Source organism: Gavialis gangeticus, unplaced genomic scaffold (genome assembly GCF_001723915.1).
Source record: "Gavialis gangeticus isolate Ggan-Ray unplaced genomic scaffold, GavGan_comp1, whole genome shotgun sequence".
NCBI lineage: Eukaryota > Metazoa > Chordata > Crocodylia > Gavialidae > Gavialis > Gavialis gangeticus.
Genome location: NW_017728992.1, coordinates 24,292,519 through 24,298,089, shown reverse-complemented (window position 1 = coordinate 24,298,089; position 5,571 = coordinate 24,292,519). Strand labels below are relative to the sequence as shown.

The 5,571-nt window shown below is 39.3% G+C and overlaps 1 long non-coding RNA gene across 1 annotated transcript in view; it reads left to right on the top strand.

Annotated features, from left to right (window-relative positions):
• Positions 1-4,428, top strand: part of LOC109300664 — an 18,702-nt gene extending 14,274 nt beyond the window's left edge. Inside the window, exon 3 of the long non-coding RNA XR_002098296.1 lies at positions 4,418-4,428. This is a non-coding gene — a long non-coding RNA (uncharacterized LOC109300664). The remainder of the gene's footprint in view (positions 1-4,417) is intronic.
• Positions 4,429-5,571: the final 1,143 nt, after the last annotated feature.

Sequence of the window (5,571 nt, the reverse complement as noted above, 5' to 3'; positions counted from 1 at the left end):
TACTTACACTTTTTCTTTACCACAGTTTTACAGCAAGACTGTACAGGCAGTCCTCAGACTTACGACACAATTGGTTCCCAAAAACGGCGTTTTAAGTCGAAATGTTGCAACTTGGAACTGATTTTCCCATAGGAAACAATGTTATAAATGAACCAAGACCCGATACCCTGTTTTCACCAAAAATAACCCAGAATTTTGTACTCAATCAATTAGATGAGTAATATAGCTACATTAATGTATTTATATTGTAAATAGCAATCATAGTGATTTGGAAGGACTTCTTTGAGGTGACTTTGCTGGACTTTTTGCAGGGTTCCTGGCTGGATTTTTCTCAGGCATCTTGGCTGCAGGTTTTTCTGGAGCCTTGTCTGTTTTCTTAGTGTCCAAGGAAGTTTGGACAGATGTTCTCCAGGGAGGTGGATGACACAGTGACTTGTTTGCTGGCGTGGTGTGACATCAGATCAATCATTGTAAAGTCAAAACTGACATCAGAAAGTTGAAACAGGGTGTCAATTTAGAAACTTTGTAAGTGTGAAATGTCACAACTAGAAACATTGTAAGTCAAGGACTGCCTGTACGTTCAAACCAGTTCTCACATTAAGCACATTTTTGACAGTTAAGATAGCCTCTCTCTGCATTGAGAAAAATCTCCCATTTAACATTAAAGGTAGCACAACTGACCTAATTAGTCCAAAAAATGCTCCTTCTTTCCTATGCTCAACAAGGCTTTGATGATGTCAGGCTCTGACCCAAAGCCCACTCTCCCAACCCCTTTTCCTACAGGGGTTGTAGATTGGGCTCCTAGCTCAGGGTCATGGTTACCAAATATACACTAAAATGAAGGGGTCAACAAAAGGCTGAGACAAACTTAAAAATGTGAAATTGAAATTTTCTGCCACATGCATTGCTTGGAAGATGCAAATGTGTGTCAGGAGCTTCCCCTTGATTATCTTGGTTAAAAGGCAGGACCTGGGCCACAGAAGTTCCCCCCAGCCAGCTACATTGTGGTAAAAATCACTACTACATAGATCTTGGCTTGTCTATGTGGGATTATGAAATGACCCAAATAATCCACACCTTTTTATTAGTGCAGGCAGAACAAATGGTGACTTAGCCCTTTGAAGCTGTGTCATCCTGGAGATCCCTGAGGCAACATGGAGTAGGGCATAGTGCACTACAGAAAAGCAGTAAAAATGGAAGTACCTTTGAAAATGTGACCCAATATTTTCTGACTCATGTTTGGCTTGTGAATAAGTGAAAACAAATCAGAAGGGTATTTCTCACTGTGCTTCTTAAGTTATGGATATATATTAAAATTCTATAAAAAAAGTAAAAAACTAAAAACAAAAAAGCCCCAAAAAACAAAAAAAAAAACCCACCCCCAAATCCCAATTGCCTTAACATTTCTTGGTAAGAAGCCAGATTGTCAATAAGGACAATGTAAAAAAAGAACTATCTTTTGTTTATCAAATAACTTCCAATTAGCCAATCTGGCTTCTCACTAAGAAATGGAAAGGCAATAAGTTCTTTTTTTAAAGATATTTTGAAGTTCTCCCCATTTATTATATTTTAGATACCAGAAATTATAAGTCTTTCCTGATTTTGCTTATCTTCATGAGGACTAGAGAACAAAAGTCATACTTTTCATGTGAAACTTGCCCCTGCAACAAAAACCTTTTCTGCATACCTTACAAACAAGAGGTATATTAATGTGTTAAACAGCATGAGTAAAGATCTCTCCTCATCTGCTGAAGACTTCTGTCCTTGATAATTATAATGCCTTAAATTTGTGTCTTCAGTTTTTTGTCAGTAATCCCTTGATTCAAGGATTAACTCTACAATGGTTCATTGATGGGTTTTGAGGTGACTTAAAAGTCCAATCTTTGAGTCACAGATCCATCTGCAGAAGTTGCTGATCTTTCCCCAGAGAGTAAGCCATAGGCCAGGATTTCTCTCCTTTTCCTTCCTTCACTCTGTTTTCTCTGCTGTGAGGGCAAGACGCTGTACCTCAAAGCAGGCTGTCACTTGGTTGAAGTTGCCATACTGTTGGAGTCTGTTAGCTGCCAGCTTCCCCCAGATTTTGATGTTGGTGTCTGTTTCTTTGAGGTATACATTTGTGCGGTAATCTTCCCATTTGATGCAGAGGATTTTCTGGAGGCATCACTGGTGATACCTCTTCAGGTTCTTGAAATGACAGTGGTAGGTCACCCATGTTTCACATCCATAGAAAGAATGGGGATGACAACTGTGTTGTAGACCTGGACCTTGGTGTCTTTGTGGAGATTGCAATCAATAAAAACACACCAAAGTAATTTCCTGAAGGAGGCATTTGCACACCAGATCCTGTGCTGGATCTCCTCATCAGTGTTCACTCAGAAATGTAAGGCAAGTGCTTGACAACCTTCAGGGTCTTTCCCTAGATAGTAGTCTGAGGGGTAGGGGTCAAATTCAAAGCCCACAGCACCCTGAGAGAGTACTTTAATCTTCTCCTCTCTACTGCCAGAGCCAGAGTCACCACAGAGAAGATGAAAGGCATGGGAGATGGGAGGGTGAGACATTCACCACCCCTCTTAGGCTGCACCTGGGGCTTATATGCTGCTTATCCACTCATTGTTAAACTACTGTTTTCAGGCCTCAGATATTATCAAGGATAACCTCTTCCTTTGTAGGTCTCAAGATCTAGTGTCTCTGACATTCTGCCATTAATAATTCAATATCCCAAGCTAACAGATCAGAGGAGCTTCATGGAGATACTCAGAGATTAGATTGGTTATTTGATGTGTCCTCATGTGGCACTCTTACTAGTAATGTAGATTGAAATTTGTAAGAGGAGGCAAACATGGACCTTATCCTCTCAGGTTAATCTGGATAATCAGGTTTAAAGGCAAGATCATAAACTGAACAAGGAAGATCACATTTAATTTCAATTTGAATTTTTCCTTTAAAAAAAAACTTGATATAAGCTACTATAAAATAGTCCTGATGAATGTTTTATTAATTTGCAAGTCATAATTGTTGCCAATATATAACAATTTTTGTGTGAGGATCTCAGAATACTCATTTTAAGTAATCATGTTATTGTTTTACCCTCTCAGAAGTAAATAGAAGTCCTTTATTCCCAACAGCTGTGATGGGAGACCCATTTACAATGTGATAACATCCTAAGAAAGCTGAAGTATGATTTGATCTCACCATTATAAATGGAAACAAGTGGCTGGGCAATGCAGCACAGCCTGCCTGTATCATGGTTCGGTCGTGAGTTCATTGTCAGGACATTTAGTTACCACACTTCTGGTCATTGTCAACAACAATATCAAAATGTAAGTAATTTGCTCAAGATGACAACTAGTCATTGGAAGACCCAAGCAAGAGGGTAGCACTCCTAATTCCCCATTCTGTTTGATAGAATCTTCAAATGCAGACAGATAAAAGAAAATGCATTTTTTGCTACATGGTTTACTCGCTACAAATTTTCTTATCACAGCCTGTGCCCTGAAACAAGCAGATAGGCATCATCAGACAATATAAAACTCAGTCCTGTGTTCTAGGTGCTGATGGCTTGGTTACAGTCACAAAGACATTACAAAGTTACCAAAAAATTCCATTGTTATCCTTATCAGAATAAGTGTGGATGAGTACGAACAAAACTTAACATCAGTTACTCTCACTTCTTGCCACAGCTTGCTCATTGATAAGTTTGCCAAACTATATCAGGAGTAGAAAGAAAAGTTATGTGGTACTCAACCCATCATCATAAAACTCACCCATAAAACAGTCTTGTTCTTCCCTAACAGTGGTAGTGATGAAGTTATGATCTCTCCCTGAACCTTACTGCTGTGGCACTGACCAAGTAAATCAGTGCACAGTTGTTACTGCGCATAGGTACTGCTTATGCAAGTACTAAATGACTGCACAGTAACCAGCATTATTGTGTAGTATCATCACCACACAGTTTTTTTCAGATGCTACTGCACAGTAGCATTGTGTCATGTTTAATGCGTGCCAATGCTACTGTGCAGTTGCATTTTGTGTAGATGTGCCCAAGAGGCCCTCTACAAGACTGGACCCCCAACTAATAAGCACAGTGAAGACAGCCCCTGAACAAGGAGCTTGCAACCTAAAAACATTAGAGGAGAAAACAGATATGGGTACATAATGTCTTGTCTAGGATCAGACAGTACATCAGAAGCATATTCAGGACTAGACCCACAATCTTCATGACGACTAGCAATGTTATACTCCCTGGGCTGCAATACATCTCTCCTCAAGTACCTAAAATTAAGTCTTCATATACACTTGTTCATCAAGTGTATGGCTTCTTAAGTGTCCAGTTTTATTTCATTTCATGAACTGTTGATTGCATGTCTGCTTTTAAGATTTATTTTCTTTCAAGATATGAGTGTCTGAGGGGAACAAGGCAGCCACCACAAATTCCTTTCTCCACGAAGTACACTGTACTGCACAATGGCATGGAGTCACCCAGTGAAGAGGGCAGTGCCAATCAACACCCAGTTCAGTTCAAACCTTGCTCCATTCCTGAACAATCTGTCTGACAATGCGATTGAAAAAAAGGTTATGTTCAATTACTCCGGGAAAAGTCATCAACAGCCACTGAAACTTTCCTTTAAACAGAAACAGCTTGCCTTGTGCTCCTCCCTAGACAAGCAATACACGCTCTTTGGTTCCCACAAAAGGAAAGTTTCAGTGCATCTTGTTTGTTTTAGACAAACACACCATGGCAGTCATGCTAAAGTGCTACAGAACATGCACATGTTGTACAACACAGTGTTCACAAGTGAGGTAACCCCAGCCTCATGCTCTGAAATACCAAGAGGATCAGGATTGGATTAAGGCAATCTAGGGCCCTTGATACAGCACACTATTGGCCCGCACTGACATCCCAACTCAACAGGAATGCAGGGGGTACTTTCCTCCACAGGAATAGGAAAATGACATGCTAACTATTCTAAAACAATAATTTTAGAACCAAAATGTGTTCTCATTAAACTTAACAGGAATTTGTTCGAAGGAGGACCAAGTAAAAAAGTTGCAGGTCAGTCCTTGTCAGGTCTTAAGTAGCAATGTCTATTGATCTCAGAGCTGGTTAAAAATGGCAGTATGATATGGCTCTGAATAAGGTTTTTGGAGTTTGATTCACTGGGAATGAGAGGTGCTGAACACTTCATAGGAGGAGCAATTCTGGGGACTGACAGCCCTGGGTCTAAAGAGAACTTCATAAAAGTAGGTGCACAGAGGTAAAGAACAGCTTAAGTAATTAAGGGGGAAAGTTTTTGTTTAATTGCCAATAGTACCACTTAAACTCATCTTTTTTAGCTAGCAACATTAATAAAACTGACTGCAACATCTTTCCCAAATTCTTTTTAATTACTGAGAAGGAAAGGGAATCAATGAAAATACCTATTAGTGAGTAATATGCTTTTCCTTAAACATTGATATTTTTACTCTATTTTTCAGCGGATTCTTTACTAACCTCCTACAAGTATTCTGGATTTGGGGACATATTGACAAAACAAAGTAATTTAGAGAGATCAAAGCTATTTATAGAAGAAT